Source organism: Lissotriton helveticus, chromosome 6 (assembly GCF_964261635.1).
Source record: "Lissotriton helveticus chromosome 6, aLisHel1.1, whole genome shotgun sequence".
NCBI lineage: Eukaryota > Metazoa > Chordata > Amphibia > Caudata > Salamandridae > Lissotriton > Lissotriton helveticus.
The window spans coordinates 1026863049-1026883821 of NC_136067.1; positions in this window are offsets into that span (position 1 = coordinate 1026863049).

A 20773-nucleotide genomic window follows, 5' to 3' on the forward strand; every position below is an offset into this window, starting at 1 on the left:
GGTGTTGCTGGAGGAACCTGAACTATGTCCTGTTGCTGTCCTGTTATTCTTATCTGTCTGGGATATATTGCGAACCATGGAGTCATATTTTTTGGCATAGGTAAAGATCCTACCCTCTTTATAGTCTGTCTCATCTCTCTTAAACTGTCTGGCCTTTATATTTTTTATTTCCTTTTGGTGTTTTAATAGGATTTCATGTAGAATGGTGTAATTCTTGACAGTTGCCTCAGGAAGATTTAAATCCTTGATTTCCAGTTCAAGTGTGGTAATGCCGGTTTGAAGTTTACCCACTTTGTGATTTGCACTCTCTATAAGGATGTCCATGAGGATGTTAGAGTTATTGGTCAATGCTTCCTCCCATTTCCCCAAAAGGTCAGTGTCAAGGTCATCATAAGTTGGAAACATCTGGGCTCTAAGCCCTCTTGGTATGTGTTTCAGTCTCATGTATTGTTTTAAAGTGGTGCCGTCCCACCACTTCGAGTTCTCCTGTTTCTTAAGCCTCTCTAGCTTGACAAATTTGTCTTTAAGTCCTTCCTTTCGTGGTGGGTTCCCACTAGCGGAGGCAATGTGTGTGGACATTCCCTTAGCTAAGTTCTCGAAGAGATCTTCTGCAGCTCTGTCTCTATTCATATATATGGTTATGGTCGGAGTACCTGACTCTGAAAAACTACGGATTGTAGAAAGATTGCATAGTGGCTTCCCCCCCTTGTCTAAAAGCTAAGAAATGTGTAAAAGGGTTTTTAGAATAAGGGTAATTGCTGGGCGCTCTGCTTAGTTATGAACGCAAATAATGTTAGAGGATGAAGGCAGTGGGTACCTTATTGCTAGTTTCTAACTATGCCTACAGAGGTAGGACATGTGAAGAAAGAAGAAAAAACACACAGAAAGAAGAAAGAAGAAAAAGAAATGCAGAAAGAAGCAACAGAAGTCCTCAAAGACGAAGAAAAGTGCAGGAAGAAGGAAGACATGCAGAAAGGACAAACAGAGGATCAGAAAGAGGCCTTGTTGCAAAATCATCCTGTACTCTCAACTTTCTCAGATGGGTACTGGTGGTAAGTGACTCTGACTAACCAGTCCTAGAGCCAGTGCTATGCTAAAAGACACTTAGAATAAAGTTAAAACCTACATACACTAGGGAACACTATGCGTTGGGGTACCCCTTTTATTTGCATGACCTCCTCTGTATGCCCCAAGTATATATTAGGGCAGGGGGATTAAAACTACCTCTTAAAACGTGCCACAGGGCGCATTAGCCTGGGCTTCAATTTTTGGAATTCTATAACACATATTAGCAAGCCCATTATCGCCGTTTTAGTGGCAGTTTCCTGCCGCTAAAACGGCGATAATTTTTACGAGGTTCTTGCTAATATGCCCTGAAGTCCCCTTGAATCCTGAGTTTCCCTTGGGTACAACTAGCCCATCAGGTGTCTCTAGTTAGCACCACAGAGCTGCGTTGCAGAGAGGTGTAAAATGTGGCAAGACCTGGACCACCTCTCTGCAATGCAGCGCAGTGGTGCTTACTGCAAGCACCTGGTGGGCTAGTTGGCCCCCCCGGAGCCCTCAGGATTGAAGGGGGATTGTTTCTGCAACTTAAAACACACCACAGGGCGTGTTTGCACACGTCACCTCAGGCCTCATCCCCTCCCTTCACCACTGTGTAAACACGTCCTGTGGCCATTTTAAGTTGGGAGATTAAGTTCATTTGAATCCTGAGGGTCCCTAGGGTCCCACTAGCCCACTAGGTATCTCCAGTAAGCACCACAGAGCTGCTTCGCAGAAAGGTGTAAAAAGTGGAACGGCCTGGACCACCTCTCTGCAACGCAGTGCAGTGGCGCTTACTGGAAGAACCTTGTGGGCTAGTTGGCCTCCAGGGTCCCTCAGGATTGAAGGAGAATTATTTATCCAACTAAAAACTCGCCACAGAGCGTGTTTGCACACATCACCGTAGTGCCCGTCCCCTCCCTTCACCACTGTGTTAACACGCCCTGTGGCTGTTCTACGTTGAGAGATTAAGTCCCCTTGAATCCTAAGGGTCCCTAGGGGCAAACTAGCTCAATAGGTACCTCCAGTAAGCGCCACAGAGCTGCGTTGCAGAGAGCTGTAAAAAGGGGCATGGCCTCTGAACACCTGTCTGTAACGCAGCTCTCTGGCACAAACTGGAGATACCTGTTGGGCTAGTTGGCCCTCAGGGACCCTCAGTATTGAAAGAGAATAAATTCCCCAATGTACAACTCGCCACGGGCCGCGTTTGCACAATGGTGAAGGAATGGGGCGTGGCCTGAGGTGACAGGTCTGCAAACACACCCTGTGGCGCATTTTAAGTTAGTGAGTTTATTCCTCCTCAATCTTGAGGGTCCCTGGGTGCCACCTAGCCCACCAGGTACCTCCAGTGTGCAGAGAGGTTAGCAGTAAGAGTTTAACATCTGACTTTTACTGGTGTAAAGCAGGATGACTATCTACAGTATGAAAGGGAGCCCATCCCAGAGCCACATCTAAAGACCAACACATGTCGTAAAGCTACTGATCATGCAACTTCGACATCCAAGAAGGCCACAACACCTACCGCCACCACCCCCAGGGCCACCCCCAGACCAGCCCCCCTACTACCAGCGAGGCAGCGCAAAACAGGACAGAGGTCCTTCCCAAAATGGCATGAACCTCAGCCACACAATAGCTGAATGTTGGGAGATGTGGCAACCAAGTATGTGTGAAGGATGCAAGTCACCCATCAATAACAATGCACACAACACCAAGTGTAGCGGTTATGTGCTGGACGGACTTCACTATGCAGAGCACAGACCTCTCAATGTGTGCTTGTAGTATTGTGGACAGTGGATGCAACCATGTTACCTCAGGCAGTGGGGAAGTTCTGGTTCATGTAGCTGTATTGTCCCCCCCTGTAAGTGGAAGCAGAAGCGGAGTGGGCTGGTCCAATGTACGCCACTCCAGCGTAGGAGTGTGAAGAAATAGGCCAGAGCTCTGGGTGTGGTTAAATTCTGGGAAGGCCAACGTGTCTCCCAGAACGGCAGCCCTCACCCTGCCACAAGGCCATCACCATGACCACCGGCCTCCTCAACACAGGCCCTCTGCAAATCCAGCGGCACAGCACTGCAGAGTTATGTCTGTACAGACTACTGCCTTTGATGTACACTGCAGACAGCAGGGCTCGCAATTCAGATTGAGTCGCGATTGCAGATGATGCAGTCCAGTAGGCCATAGACATTGCGACCAGTGTGACCCACCCGGACCACTCATCATCGCTGGCTGTGCACACGCTGAGCGCTTCAGGTGCCACTAACTCAGTGCACCACTTATCATCGCTGGCTGCGCACATGCTGAATTGCCACTAATTGTGCAGCTCAACTCAACTCCATGCGGCTGCAGGCCCTTGCTGACCGCTGCCTCCAGCCTACACTGCAGACAGCAGGGCTCACAATTCAGATTGAGTCGCGATTGCAGATGGCGCGTTCCAGTAGGCAACAGACATTGCTACCTGTGCAATCCGCCCAGAACACGCATCATCGCTGGCTGTGCACAAGCTTAGTGCTTCAGGTGCCACTAACTCAGTGCACCAGAAGTCAACGCCACATAGCCTAATTAAGGCAGAAATAATTAGACAAAAGACATTGCTACCAGTGTGGCCCGCCCGGACCACGCATCATCGCAGGCTGCACAAACGCTGGTTGCTTCAGGTGCCACTAACTTAATGCACAACAAGTCATCGTCACGTAGCCTTATTAAGGCAGAATTCATTAGACAAAAGACATTGCTACCGATGCGCCCGCCCAGACAACACATCATTGCAGGTCCTCACACGTTGCTTCAGGTGCCACTAACTGTGCAGCTCAACTCAACGCCACGTGGCTGTGGACCCTTTCTGACCACTGCCTCCTGCCTACACTGCGGTCATCAGGGCCTTGATTCATTAGTTGCAGAGTCCAGTAGGCAACTAAGTATAACATCCCTAAAACCTACATAATATCCTTTTAGTATCCTTGTTTCAAGAACTTGTTTTATATCAGTTCTAGCTTTACTACAATGACCAAATTCATCTTGCAAGTCCAAAGGAACACTGAATGGCAGTCTACACTGCAGACAGCAGAGCTCGCAGTTCAAATTCAGTTTTCATTTATTAATTGCAGAGTGAAATGTACTCTTATGTCCTCGGATTTTGTCAAGAGCAAGTGACCAAAAGCATTCCTTGACGTCTTTGCTGACTACTGCCTTCGATCTACACTGCGAACAGCAGGGCTCACAAGTCAGATCGAGTCACGATTGCAGATGACGCAGTCCAGTAGGCAACAGACATTGCTCCCAGTGTGGCCCGCCCGGACCACATATCATCGCTGGCTGTGCACATGCTGAATGCTTCTGATGCCCCTACCTCAGTGCAACACAACTCATGGACCCTTTATGAGAGAATCTTTTCTGTATGATTTCATAGCTGCTGCCCCTACCTCAGTGCACCACAAGTCATGGACCCTTTACGATTGAATGTTTTGTGTATTATTTCACACCTGGTGCCCCTACTTTAGTGCAGCACAAGTCATAGACCCTTTAAGATTGAATCTTTGTGTATGATCTGATATTTTCTGTTGTACTTGTTGCCAGCACCAACCATTCCCCGAAGGCTGGCTTACACTCACCCCACACGCATCCAGCACAGACGTCACTGGACATGTGACCCTGGTAATGAAAAGGGGCAGAGAGCATGTGCCCGTACCCAGTTCCACTATTTATCTAACTGTGTCCATGTGTTCATTATGTATGCATGATGCTGCTCCTGGGCCCTACCACATTACATTGTGCTGTGTATACCACACACAACCATGTTACCTCTGGCAGTGGGGAAAACTTTGGTTATGTAACTTTGTCTTGGTCATTGTATAAGTACATAGGTAGAGACTGGATCATTAAAGTACTACAAGGAGAGAGTATAGTGAATTTATAAGTGCTTTGGGCTTGGTGGAGTGATTGGATAAGTACATTTGTTGGCAGCGCCTAACCCCCGAGCACAAGCTTGGCTCTAATTGGCTGCCCTCCATGTGCCAAAAACTGAAATTTGGGCTTTGCATGGGCCTGTGTTGCTACAGCTGCAACACTACACTGAATGTGCAATATACATTCATATCCACACATTTATGTCATGTCCACGATCTTTTATCTGTGGAAGTATGGATGAATGTAGGGTCAGTGATTTCCCCTACCTTCCATTTTGGCCATGTCGTGGGACTTGGGTCACAGGGCGACACATTGGCAGCAACACTACAACAGACACACCCGCATCAGTTGATTCCTCATACAGAACCACTCCCACAGCTCCTGAGTCATTATTCACAGCCTCATGCAGAACTGGCATAAGACAGGCCAGCACACTCTGCTTACGCTTACAGGGAGGAACAACAACACTACATGTCCCAGGTCTTCCCTCTAGTGATTTGTTTATCACAGATCTAGTTGCCAGCATGCCACAGCCACTCCCTCACAACTGGTTTACACCCACACCACACCCATGCAGCACACACATCACAGGACATGTGACCCTGCCAATAAAAAAGGCCGGGTGCACGTGCTGGAGGCAATTTCCATTCTCTCCCATGACTTGAAGTACACAGAGTTGGTGGCAGCCGAGGCACTTTGTCCGCCACGGGCCACCCGCCATGTGGGGATGACTTGATTTCCACTGAGTTAGTGCCACCAGAGCCGAGCGGGTGTGCAGCCTGCGATGAAGCGTAGCCTTGATACACCATCCTGGCAATCAAGACCGGATTTGAATTGTAGCTAGGCTCAACCGCGTGTATGACACGTCTAAGAAGGTTGCTTTGGCACGTGTTGGGCCCTCTTCGACACACGCCGGTGGTGGAAGGTGAGCAGAGAGGCTTGTTTGCACAGCGGCGGGCACTCACCTCTGGGCGGTGGGAGTGGATGGTGTGCAGCAGCCTGGTTGCGCAGGGGTGGGCAGACACCTCTGGGCAGTGGTAGTGGATAGGGTGCAGCAGCATGGGTGCGCAGGGGTGGGCAGACACCTCTGAGCGTCGGTAGTGGATGGTGTGCAGCAGCCTGGGAGCACAGGGGCAGGCAGACACCTCTAGGTGGCGGGAGTGGATGGGGTGCAGCAGCCTGGGTGCGCAGGGGCAGGCAGACACCTCTGGGTGGTCGGAGTTGATGGGGTGCAGCAGCCTGGATGCGCAGGGGCAGGCAGACACCTCTGGGTGGCAAGAGTTGATGGGTTACAGCAGCCTGAGTGTGCAGCGGCGGGACAGCAATTTAGGCGTGTGCAGTTGTATGTACTCTGCCAATACTGATTCTATACTATGTTTCAGATGAGTGAGCTTGAGGGCTGCAGTATGTCCCGGCATGTGGTTGGAGACACACCGGTGGTGGAAAGGTGAGCGGTGAGGGTTTTGTCTACAGTGTCGGCACTCACTCTCCCTCTCCATCTCTTCCTTTCTCTCTCTCACACCCTTTCTCTGTTTCTCTGTCTCTTCCTCTCTCACTCTTTCTCTCTCTCTTCCTCTCTCTCACACTGGTTCTCTTCCTCTCTCTCTCACTCTTTCTCTCTGTCTTCCTCTCTCACTCTTTCTTTCTTTCGTTCTCTCTCCTTTGATAGGTGCATGACGCACAATCTTGCTTTTTGTCTTGCAGACTGTGATTCACAGATTGTCGACACCCCCTCCTCCCGACACAGGCCTCCCGCCACATGACAATGACTAGATTTCCACTGACTTAGTGCCACCAGAGCTGAGCGGGTGTGCAGCCGGGGATGATGCATGGCCTCCATACACCATCCTGGTAATGAAGACCGGATTTGAATTGTGAGCTCTGCTCAACCACGTGTACGCCACAGCTGAGGAGGTTGCTTTGGCACATGGTGGGCCCTCTTCCACACATGCTGGTGGCAGAAGGTGAGAAGAGAGGCTTGTTTGCGCAGGGGCAGGCAGTCACCTCTGGGCAGTGGGAGTGGATGGTGTGCAGCAGCCTGTGTGCGCAGGGGCGTGCATACACCTCTGGGTGGTGGGAGTGGATGGGGTGCAGCATCCTGGGTGCGCAGGGATGGGCAGACACCTCTGGGCAGCGAGAGTGGATGGGGTACAGCTGCCTGGGTGCGCAGGGAAAGGCAGACACCTCTGGACGGCGGGAGTGGATGGGGTGCAGCAGCCTGGGTGCGCAGGGGTGGGACAGCTATTTAGGCGTGTGCAGTTGTTTGTAGTCTGCCATTACTAATTCTATACTATGTTTCAGATGAGTGATATTGAGGGCTGCACTATGTCCTGGCATGTGATTGGAGACACACCGGTGGCGGAAAGGTGAGCTGTGAGGGTTTTGTCCACAGGGTCAGCACTCACTCTCCCTCTCCATCTCTTCCTTTCTCTCTCTCACACTCTTTCTCTCTCTCTTCCTCTCTCTCTCACTCTTTCTCTCTCTTCCTCTCTCTCACACTGTTTCTCTCTTTCTCACTCTCTTCCTCTCTCTCGCACTGTTTCATTCTTTCTCTCTCTCTTTCTCTCTCCTTCACCCTTTCTCTCTTTCACTCTTTCTCTCTTTTTCTCTCTCTCTCTCTCCTTTGATGGGTGCATGACGCACCATCTTATTTTGCTTTTTGTCTTGCAGGCTTTGATTCACAAATTGTGAAGGGATGACATGCCATGGCTGTACCTACTTTTATTTGTTGTTGTTTTGTTTAAATAAAATGTTTTATATGTAAATCCATAGATGACTGTGATTCTTATTTGTCCAGCCTCACATGAATCTTTCTTATTATAATTGTGCAACATCAGCTGATTTGTTACATTACAGATTTTGGAAGGTTGCAGTCACATTTGTTTGGTGGGGGGTTCAGGGGGATGGCAGACATGGGACTGGTGGCAGGGGGTGTGGCGGCACGGTTGGGTATCCGAGCTGCATGAATGTTGGTTCCATGGCATCTGTTGTCATTCAGGTGTGGTTGTGGGCTGTGCTCCCTTTCATATTGCAGGTTGTAGTCCAACTTTACACCAGTTTAGAGCAGGTGTAAACTTCCTGCTGCTAACGCATCATATCGCCTCCTTTGTATTCTCTTTGCCGATCTTGCTGGTGGTAGAAAAATTTGCGACGTGGTGTGAACGCCTACTCTGCATCTAATTAGCGATATTTGCCAGGGTCATCCGTGATGATGATTTTTGAGGTTGCTATCGCTGGCAAACTGGTGATATGGGCGTTTGCACGAGTATGTGAATGGTGCGTTAAATTTATCACCATTTTCGCTGTGATAAAGTGCCGTTAACTTGGCGATGTGTCCTTGAGAATATGCCCCTTGATGTACTTGAGAGCCGCGCACATTTCGTATTCACACCTAGGGGGCCTCTCTAGGGTGGCGACTCCAAACTTTTTTGAAAAATAAAAAGCGTTCACTTTCATTAATTTCCATTTGCCTCTGGGACCTCATCCCCCAAAGTATGCCCACATCTACAAATATATTTTTTCTCTCTAAGGGGACTTCCTGCCCCGGGGACCCCATCACCCGGGGTCTGGCCTCTCTGTTGGGAACCATGGGGGAGCCACAATGCCCCCACGCTCCCACTGGCTCTCCGCCTCCTGGGGGAGCCGGCAGTCCTTTTGGGCAACAGGAGCTACAAAAAAGCTGCAAAAAAGCCCAAAAGCAATTCTCCTTTCCTTTATTGAAGGGAGAGGAGGTTTTCCTCCTTTCGCTTCAACAAAGCAATAGGTAGTTATAGTTAGAACCTAGTTTCCATAGAAAAGCATTTTTTGATGTGCTAATAACTTTAGCATTGTTTGACGAATCTTTGCGAAATTCACTAAAAAAAAAGGTCTATCCAGGTCAGTTCCTATCCAGAAAGTTTGGCCGTGATTCGTCAAGCGGGGGCTGAGAAAAAAGGGTGGTCCTAAAAAGTGTTTTCTCCATGTTCATTTCCATAGGAAAATTTAGTCAAGGCTACAGCCTGAACTGCCCCAATGCCTCCACGGTCCCACTTGCTCCCCACCTCCTGCGGGAGCCGGCCTTCCTTTTGGGTAACAAGAGCTACAAAAAAGCTGCGAAAAAGCCCAACAGCAATTCTCCTTTCCTTTATTGAAGGGAGAGGAGGTTTTCCTCCTCTCGCTTCAGCAAAGCAAACCAGGGTTTGCTATCACAAGGTGGAAGCAATGCTCCCGCCCTGTCATAGAAAACGGCAATGTCCTGGGGGTGGGCACCCCGGGACATTGCAGGACCTCACCCGGTCCTGGACGGTACGGTCCCCAGAGCCATCAAGTGCTCCAGGAGAGGGCCATGCCGCCCCTCCCTCTATTTTCAAAGCCCAGAGGTGGTGGTGGTCCGCGGGGCTGCTGGAAGGCCATGTGCCCTCCCACACCTAATTTACATAGCCCCGAAGAGGTGGTGGTATGATTATATGATTGCCCCCGGGCCCTTACCCACCTGGGGGCTCATTTAAATGAAGTTTGGGACCTCTGCTTGATTTTTTTCACATTTTTTGGTCCGGATTCCCGCACCCAACGCGCATTCGGACGTTTAAAAAACAACATTTGGGGGGTTCTTCTGGCACCCCCTGTGCAGTCCTAGGGGGTCAGGGTTGTTTCCACCCTGCCCCCTTTTCTTAATTTTTCACTTTCTTTTACTGTTTTCTTGTGACTCGGTTCTACTGAGACACACGATGGGTGCCAACACTTCCTGATTTGCAGTATTCGCAGCCAATTAGAATGAAGCATGTGGTCGGAAGAGGTCGCAAACATTCCATAGGTATCGATATTTTTATTTTTTTATTTTCACAGCAACTACTGAATGGAGTAGCACCATTTTACAACCAAGAACTACCTTTTTGCCAATTTTGGTGTAATTCCTTTCAGCAGTTCAGGCTGCAGCCTTGGCTAAAGTTTTCTATGGTAAATTGATTTTTTGACTCTTATTTTTTAAATTTCTCAGCAACTACTGAACGGATTCACACCATTTGATAAAAAGATCGCTTTCTGAACCAAGCGATACCTTTTTGCCAAATTTGGTGTAATTCTGTTCAGCAGTTCAGGCTGTAGCCTTGGCTAAAGTTCCCTATGGAAATTAACATGAAAAAAACACTTTTTGGGACCCCCTTTTTTCTCAGCCCATGCTTAACGAATCACCCTCAAACCTTTTTTTTAGTGAATTTCGCAAAGATTCGTCAAACAATGCTAAAGTTATTAGCAAATCAAAAAATGCTTTTCCTTTGGAAACTAAGGGCCAGATGTAGGTAATTCATATTTACCGACTCTTAAATACCGAATTTTACCGATTCGGTATTTAAGAGTCGGTAAATATGAAGGGGGGAGATGTAGGTATTTCCAGATGTGGAAATACCGAATCGTTAAAATTCGGTATTTACCGATTCGGTAAATACCGAATCGGTATTTCCTATTGATTCCTATGGGCTGTGAAGCCCATAGGAATCAATGGGAAATACCGATTCGGTAATTACCGAATCGGTAAATACCGAATTCTGCAAGGGTGCAGGGGGTGTCACTTTGACACCCTCTGGCACCCCAAAAATAGGCATGTGCGCCATATGGCACACAGACATGCCCTAAGGGCATGTCGGTCTGTCACATGGCTAGGTGTGCATGCACACATGTGCATGCACACCTGAATTCGGTATTTTAACACCCAATTGGATTGGGTGGTAAAATACCGAATTTGTAGGGCCTTTGGGACTCAGAAGAGTCCCACCTACATCCTGGATTTACCGAATCGGTAAAAATACCAATTCGGTATTTTACAGGATCGGTAAATTTACAGAATCTGTAAATTTACCGATTCTGTAAAATTATGCCCCTACATGCCAATTCTGAAATACCGGTCGGTAACGGCCGAAATCGGCCGTTACCGACCTGTATTTTGGTTCCTACATCTGGCCCTAAGTTCTAATTATAACTACCTATTGGCGCCAGCCAGTAGGCAATATATAATATATATATATATATATATATATATATATATATATATATATATATATATATATATATATATATATATATATATATATATATATATATATATATATCTCTGAGGGTGATAGATCCACTTAAACCATCACAATAACATTTTGGTGAATATGAGTTATATTTTCATTGGTGTCATCTCATCATATTATAGTATCCACCATGTTATTGGTGTCACAATAAATAAACATGTAATATCAATAATACATAACAGATGCCATGTGCATCGTTTTAATGTATTGCCTTTGGCTTCGTTGTTCATGATGGAACCACACTCCTCGATGATGATACTGAATTATATTAGAGTCACATGTTAGGAATCCATTATGAATTTTCTATAAGGTACAGTAGTGATTATTACAAACAATGTAGGAGAATCACCTATTTTATTGCCTAGAAAGCCACATTTGCTTAGCTTTAGGATAGCTGAATTTGCAATAATGTTAACAATTAATTTAAGCCTGGGGAGGTATTAAGCACCCCCCAACAAATTGCATTAATTTCTTATGTTGTTTACTGGTAATATTATCATATTGAATTTTGCACATTTATACTGAAAATGTGATTTTTTTTATGTATGTTTTATTCTATGTGCTTTTATGGCTTATAAGCCGAAATGGAATCTAAAGTAAGCAAACAATGCAGTGGTATAACATCTGTATATCCAGAAAATCATGAAATATGCTCCACTTTGCATTGAGATTGCTTTATTTTGATTTGATCATCATTTTTGACCCAGTGGATGGACCTCCACGAAATTCAGCTGTCCTCTGGTGTAGTGTAGTGACCTAAGGTTGAGGAAAGGGAAAATGTTTTAGAGGATAAAAAGGGGTGTGTTTTCTATATTAGTAGGTGTAAGTAAACATTTCCTAATCAACCATAGTTGGTTTCCTTTCAGTAATTTTGGAGAAATTACTGTTCAAACAGTTGCAAGGCTGGCTTTAATAGGTTCATTCTTTTGTATACCACTGCAGTTTGGAATTCACGCACACTGTGGTGCCTCAAGCTAATGAAAGGGTAAGCTGTTTGTATGTTAACTAATGAAAAACAAATTTGAAAGATTTGCTGCATCTATTGCATCTTTTTGGGCACTCTGGATCCACAACCATTAAAATGGTGACTGGAATCAGTGGTACCAATGAAGGTAGCGCCTACCCTGGCTGATACTGGAAATGGCGCGGTGCTGCAGGTCTCAAATTGTGCCGCGGTTCCAACTGTAGCTTCATGGCCTGGTGTAGTGAACTCAAGGTAAACTTCACCAACTGTTTGGCCAGCGAAGATTGGCCTGGGTTCATTGTACCAGGCTTGAATAAAGTCCTGGATCGTTGGTACTAAATATTTAAAAAAATAAGTTAAGTGGTCTGAGCAGTTGACTGCCTGTGGCCTGATGGCAGGCTCTGCACAAAGTCTCTCCTGATCATTGCCAACGGCTGTGTATGGCCAAAGGCTGCACACTGCATAAGTTGGTTACCTGCAATGGGGGTTGGCAGCCTGCAGCTTGTTGGATGCCAGACCTGGCAGTAGGTTTGCCACCCACAACAGTTTGAACACTGCGAGCAACCACCACTGCACACAGCTGAAGCAGAACACAGTGGCTAATCTATGCTACCCAATCAATCTCAATCACTTTCTCACCTTCATGCACTCACCCAATCCCTCACTTACTGTTTCACTCACTCATCTCTCTTCTAGACAGCATTTTTATACTCGTTCCTTCACTCTAAATGACATACAAAGCAAACAACATATATTTTTCTCTATTTTAAAATATACAACTTAGGGGCATATTATTAAGGGTGGCGATAGGGAATTTTCGCCGCTTTAGCGGCCGTTTTCGCTAAGCGGCGATAATTCTATTGCCCTATTAGCAAGCTGTCGCTAACAGCAGTTAGCGACCGCTTTTAGGTAATAGCAAGCAGTTTGGGGCCCGCTTTGCATGTTAGCGATATTTATCGCTAATTACATGCAAAGTGGGCGTACCCAAACTGTTAGTGACTGACAACAGTCGCTAACATCACTATCGCCTATTAGCAAGGCAGGCGAAGCGATGAAAATATTCGTGCTAAGTGTGAATATCTCCAAATACTAACACCTGCCCAGACTAGTTCTTAGCCATGTTATCCAATGGGAGGTGGATAACATGGCTAAGAGCATTTAATCGCTAATGCGTGAATATCGCTGTATTCTCAGCGATATTCACACATTTCGCCGCTATCACCGGAAAATGTTTCGCTTTGGAGATAAACGTTGCTAATAGCACATTATCTCAGCGATAAATTCCGGCGATGCTCAGAGATAAAAAAAAACGTCGCTAAGCCTATTTAGCGATAAATATCGCTACTTGTTGGTAATATGCCCCTTAGTTCTAAAAAATAGACTTTTTTAGTATTTTTCTGCTTCTACGTTTTTTAGAGAAAACCACACCTAGAACAAAGTAAAAAAACGGTCTTATTAAAAAATAGTTTCAACTTTTTTTTTTGTTGAAGAAGCACTTGATTTTTCCATCTATGCTCTTGCACTGTTCTCGAATTAAGAGATCAACTCGTCACACACCAAGCAATACAAGCCAACAAGTGCAAAGCAAGACTCATTTTTGCTGCTCTTGTAGGATATCGTGCAGCAGCCTCCATCCAGGAACGGTGGTGCGTTGCATTGCTGAAGAAAATTGAGTCGCCTCTTCAGTGTTCCTTTTTCTTTTTGCAGCAATGAACTGTGGTACATGCCAGCCATTAAGATGCATGCGCCTTATGGATATTATGAAGCTGTATTTTACTCTGCTCAGCTTCTTGTTGCACAAAATGCAAGTCACTTACTTGAAAAAAAAACATATTTCTGCACAATAGATTATGGTGGTGATCCTAAACCCTCAGTCTGAACATCCTTCCGTTTTTAATTTGTCATCTCGTTAGGTTTCAATGGTCTTTCTCTCAGTTTTTTCGTTCCAAAAACCATTATAAAAGTGCAAAACGTTTTGGATCCCAAAAAAGAAAATAAAGGCTAAAAACTACCCAGTGTCTCCTTCGCTGCAGTGCTTACCCATGTGTCACTATGGGTATGAGTTTACGGTTGCGCTTAGGTTATCACAGCCCTCCCAAAAACATATTTTAAATTATTTCACACCAAACACACCTTTGGGATTAAACAAAGCCTTAATCCCTTTCCCAACATTGTGCGACAGGCATTTGGCACAAGATTGTCACTAACTTTGGGCGATAGAAGAAAAGAAGGGCACATGTTAACGGGTTGCACTGGCACATATCTTGCCATTTATACCAACGTGGGCACTTTCATGATACCACCTGACAAAGTTGGAGATTAGGAATTTCCGTGTGACCACAAGCCCAGTGCTGACTCTCTAAACCCTCTCAGGGTCTCTTGTACGTTGCTGCTTCTTGCAGAGACTTTTACTTTTTCCGAGGATTCCTCCTGCAATTGAGAGAAATGGATTGGAGTGGGTACAGAAAACAGATTGGTAGCATACAGAGAAGCATTAACATTTTAGGCAATGCGACACTCTAAGTAGAATAATCGTGTAGGAATTGGCACGAGGAACATGGCCATGAGGGTGCTGGTGAACTGCACAGTTCACCTGTGTTCTACCTTTCCTGGCTACCCCATGGCCATAATATATTTGGAACATATTGCTAATTTTAATACAGGTACCTGCCGAGGTATAGACATCTCTCTGCATCCAAAGGAGCCCAAAGTTGTGCACCACTCCTTACATATACTTTGAGTTCATGTATACAATTATAGTAGTCTCTTCTCCTAGGATGCAAGCGCAAGTGGCATTGATGAGCTTTGAGATTGAGCTGATTTCACAGTGGGTAAGCAGCAGATTTCTACTAGTTAACATACAGTGCAGAGCAGCCACTAGTATACCATCATCATTCCTGAGGCTTGATCTGTTCCCAAAATAGGTTAATTCACAATCATTGAAGGGTATCTCAGCCAAATCAAAACAGGGTTTAGTAACATGGGTAGTGGCGAGAACGCTGTCATGCGTATCTCCATCCACACATCTAAACATTAAGGAAGCAGGGTTCATTGTGGGGCAGTGTATTAAAGTAATATAACAGGTGGACAATTAGCAGTAACATGCTATGGGATTTTTCTGATACCTGAAATGAAATGAAATGAATAAAAACTTATATAGCGCTACTTTGCCCGAAGGCATCAAGGCGCCTATCAAAAAAGATCATAAAAGGCAGAACCCTAAAACTAAGGGTAAGCTTTGGCAAAGAGCCATGTCTTCAGGGCCTTTCTAAAAGCTGGCATCGATGGCAGGGACCTAATTTCACAGGGTAAAGTATTCCTCCATCTAGGAGCAAGGCTAGAAAAAGCCCTGCCTCCCCACTTGGCTTTTCGGACTCGGGGACTGATAATAGAAACTTCTTGGAAGAACGGAGGTGTCTAGAAGGAGCATATGGAACCAACAGGTCTTTTATTCCTCCCATCTCTTTTCTGGTCAAGGCCCCGTAGACCAGACAAAGAACCTTGAAGGAGATTCTGGCTTCAATCGGAAGCCAGTGCAAGGACTTCCTGGCGGCAGTGGCTGATGACCTCCTGGGCAAATCCAGCACAAACTTAGCCGCGGCGGTTTGAACGGTTTGTAAGCGCTGTATTAAGCACTTATTTATTCCTGCATATAAGGCATTGCAATAATCAAGCCGAGAAGCTATTAGTGCAACCACAATTTGCTTCCGGGCTTGAAGAGACAGATAATGCTTGATCTTCCGCAGGATCTTAATAATGCCCCAACACGTGGAGATAGTCCTATTCACTTGTTGACCCATTGCAAGGGCCGGGTCAATCATGACCCCAAGGTTTCGGGCCAAGAGCATAGGAACAGGGCTAGTCCCCAGAGATGAGGGCCACCATTCAACAGACCAAATGTCATCCTTCCCGCCGAACACTAAGATCTCTGTCTTCTCGCCATTCAGCCTCAATGAATTGTCAATCATCCATTGAGCAACTGCCTCCATACAGTGTCTAAAATTGGAGGCCGAAGAGCTGACAGACTGGGCGAGAGACAACAGGATCTGAGTGGAGACACCTCCATCCCAAACGATCTAATAAGCCTGGCAAGTGGGGTCACATAGATGTTAAACAGGGTCGGACTTAATGCCGACCCCTGTGGGACCCCACACTGCACCGGCTTGGATGGAGATAGGAATTCCCCCAGCTTAACTCTCTGTTCCCTCTGGTCCAGGAAGGAGGCCAACAAACTAAGGGCTGGCCCCTCCACCCCTATCTCCCTCAGCCGAGATATTAACACCGAGGGAGACAGGGTATCAAACGCAGCCGTAAGATCTAACAGGATAAGGAGGGTACTCATGCCCTTATCTACTGTAGTGCGGATGTTATCAAGCACTATGGTAAGGGCTATCTATGGCTTTCAATTGATACCTCAAAGTGCAAATCCATTTAGTTCATGACAACACAAAGTTAAAGATTTAGCATAATCAGGGAGCCGTAAAGCGAGTGCAGAAGTCAGAGCTTCTTTGATTTTTATAAATGCATTTTTGGCTTCACTGGACCATGGGTTCAGAAGCATATTATTGCAAAGGTACGGCCATTTTGACATACCCCAGAATCCACTGTCTGCAATACACAACCATTCCCAAAAGAGTTATGTACCTGGTTGAAAGTTACAAGGACAACTTTTGGATCGCTTCAACTCATTCAGAGGTCAGGTGACAAATGCCAGAAGAGATTTCATGATCAAGGTATCTCACTTGAAATCAGTCTATATGGCTTGTGAAATTGTTGAATGAGACTTTGTAAATTTTTGAGGGAGCCAGTCCACAAAAGCTGAGATCGCAGAATATGAACAGGAAGTGAAACTGACTTGCTTCTGGTACAGGCAAGGAAAAGAAAACGGAGCAAAGGTCAATCACAGTGAACCATTGGCTTCTGGCAGAGATGCAAGAGACAATGGAAGAGGGACTGGAGACCACAGGGAAGCTTGGAGTTACCACATTATTAATAGTCCTAAGATTAGGGATGGGCATAACTTGTGTAATTGCATGTTGTGTAATCTTGTGAAAGTACCTAAAATTCCACAAAACAATGCAGAATTACATTAGAAGACTAATTCAGCATTTAGAGCTATTTTCTTAGCACAACAATGCCCACTCAGTTCAAAATGGATGGGAGGATGCATTTTCCACAAACAATGGCTCGAAATGCAACAGAACATACATTTCAGCACTCACAAAATGTGGACTTGGGGAAGAATTATGGGGCATATTACCAACCAATAGAGATAATTTTTGTCTCTAACTTGTTTAGAGACAAAAATTATCGCCGCAAATCGGCGATTTTTATCGCAGATAAACCTTGCTATTAGCAAGGTTTATCGCAAATGCGATAAAAAACGGCCGCAATGCATGAATATCGCTGAAAAGTCAGCGATATTCGTGCATTATCGAGCAAATGCTCTTAGCCATGTTATCCACCTCCCATTGGATAACATGGCTAAGAACTGCTCCTGGGCAAGTGTTAGCTTTTGGAGATATTCGCGCTTAGCGTGAATATATCCAAAAGTTGGTAATAGGAGATAGCGATGTTAGCGACTGTTTTCAGTCGCTAACATCTTGGCACGCCCACTTTGCATGTCATTAGTGATAAATATCACTGACATGCAAAGCGGGGCCGAAGATGGTCACTATCTCCTATTAGCTGTCGCTAACTGGTGTTAGCGACAGCTTGGTAATAGGGAGATAATTTTATCTCCGCTTTCTTGGCTTTTAAAGCCAAAAAAGCGGAGATAAAGCCCCTTGATAATATGCCCCTATATCCCAACTAACTGGCGGCATTTAGTGCTAGTTTCTTAGTCCAAAATTCACCCTTGAATCCAAAATGAACACAAGGATATATTTTGTACTAAATAGGACTAAATTCTACAGAACATAAACTGCAGCACAAGCAACCACTCCACACTCTGAAAAGATGCTCTTGCTGAAGGATTGCCCCCCCCCCCCCAGAATTACTCTTAATTACTCAAGCAGACTTGATCAGGTTATTATCTGTAATTCTTGCATCCACGAATAATGCAGAATTACCAAAATGACTCTGATTACTCCAGTGTAATCAAAATTACTCCAAGGCCTACCTAAAATCTTGGATGAGCCTGTACATATTAGGTTTTACCACCTTGTGTATAGGAAGAATTGGGGTGTTACATCTGTTAACAATAGGTGCCTCAAACCTCTTGTATAATTAAATAAGCTATTACATGGCAGATTCCTTCCTACACCTCAAGTTTTAAATGTTATTGAGGTATTCTGGGTTGCTCCTTCCGAGGGCCGACCTTCACATTTTCTGATTTTACTGAGGAGATGAATCCCACATCATTGTTGCCTGTGGACCACAATGTGGATGATACCTGTGAAAATAATTCTGTTGGATCAGCAACACATCAATAATAATGTGTGTGTCTCCTGAGCTACTCGAGCTTTCACATAGTAATGTAGGTACCTTACTCTCTTGCTGTTGTGGTATATTACAAAAATACCACTTCTGGGGTACACAACACAATGCAATTACATTTACACATTATGTCCCTGCATAACAAGTTTGTTGGAGAAGTTGGGAAATGCACAAAGGACAAGATTCTCCTAACCCCAGGGCATCTACTCAACCTCACACATTTCCACTTCCAATTCTTCCATCTCCTTGTTTCTCCTCTGCTCACCCTCCTCTCTGGGACTTTCTGTCACCCTCCTTTAATCACTTGCTGCATATTTTACTAATTTAAAGACATTAATTTCAAGTTAGCATTCCCTTGCTTTTTCATATGTGAAGCCACACAGTGACTGGCCACTGTCACCAATTCTGCTTTCTTCCTAGTTTGCCATCCAATACAGATGTTGGTCTACTGATTCTTAACATTTGGTAATAATTCTTGCTTCAAAGCAGCACCAATAGCTAATTGAGCCTTCTATATCGGACAGGCGATATCCAAATACCTTTCAAACATTTCCATTTTATGTGGAGTCTATACAAATAATCAGTTGGCATCTCACCCTTATTTTGCTTGCAATTCAATATTTAGTCCAATTAGTTTTCAACTGGGCTATTTCTGCAATTGCATTTAACAGAGAATCCTTTGCAGGATAATTCTCTCCATCACTTCCAGTGGCCACCCTCAGCGATGGCACTTTCTCCACCAGTCTTTTTGTCAACACACTCTACGCTATCAATCGCAATATCTATCGCAATATCTAATACACGCCTGCCCAGTTGGGTTTATACACATCAAAAACATTCTATAATTCCTCCCACAACCGGGTTGGATTTTCCTTAATGTTGCAGTATTATTTTTATGTCAATGAAATTAGGGGGGTCCAAGGGTCATGGGCCATAACTCTACCCCTGGCTGCCGGATAGGCCTTCAAAAGGAGAAGAGTGGAAGTGGATGGACTTTTAATGTCTGCCTCGCTTGGATAGGAACAAGAGGGATTCAGTTGAGACAGCCATTCTGTGGTATGACTCAAGCTTTTGGGAGTGATTGTAGGACTTTGTTCACATCCTTCTCTGTACGCCCCTGAGCAGAATATGCATGTGCTCTAGACTGATCCACAGTAAAGGAATCAGCCTTCTACCTCATCGCTTTGCTGGCAGCCATTCAAATTGCAGTGCTCACTTGCACATTACCTCCTTGTGCTCCAGGCGCCGGTGGGTCCACAAGTGCAGCTCCATCTCTGGGTGCATTATTTACTGCAGCCACAGCCCGTTTGGCCAGCATGCCGAACAATTCCTCCTTCCTTGTACGTTCCCTGTCCTTATCTATTTCTCGCAGTTCATTGATCTTTGGGAAATAAGCAGGGACGAGGTGGAGCATTTGGAACACGAGCCCTAACTCTGTCCCTATGATGATTACTTTGGTATTCCATTTTTTCTGGCGTCTTTCTTACTCCAGAGTTAGGATTCATGTTTGAGTTTGTGTGCGTCCTCGTGACATCAATTAATTATTACTCTCCCAATCTTATCTTCCCAACCATTTTTCCTTTTTCTTCTCCCCTCATCTTCAACCAGACGACATTTCAAATTTCATAATGCATTAGCCACAAATATTATTAGCCATGCAAACCAGGAACAAACACATGGTAATCAAAGTAAGGCTTCACCTTTTTTTTTGCTATTTGATTTGCGCTCATATTTTCCAGTGCAGGGCAGTTCTCTACTCTAGTTCCCCTAGAGAAACTAACCTTTACCTCTTGTACTGGAGGTCATCTGTGGAGCTCAGTACAAAGCTCCCACGCTTTCTTTCTGTTGAGGCAATTCTCACTGCCACATGAAGCATCAGTTAAAATAAACACAACACGCTGGATGCCTAAAGTCCAAATTATGTTTAATGCAAAATAGGAAGCAGCATAACAAAAGATGGATGACAATTGCTATGTCAACTGACCAAGGCTCTCACTAGAAAATGGTCAGTTGACCACAGAGCTAAAAAAAAAACGTTTAGACCAGTCAACATATCCTTACGTTCATAAAAAATGTATCTTATGAGCAACTGGCAGGATCTTCTCCCTAAGGAGGCATGGAATTTCCTTGAGGAGAAGATATTTATCTTACTTATGATACTAGGCACATTTTCCTCCTAAAATCTTGCTTACAATTGACAAATTTGAAAGAGATGTTGAGCTTCTAAGAAATGTCCGAATGTACACATCTGGTCCTGCTGGTTTCTGAGCTGACTTGAGCCATGAAAATTAACAAGCGTATTCATTGCTATAGAAAGTTTCAAACCTCTATTAATGACATCCATATTGGATTCGAAAATAATGGTACATTCTGGGTT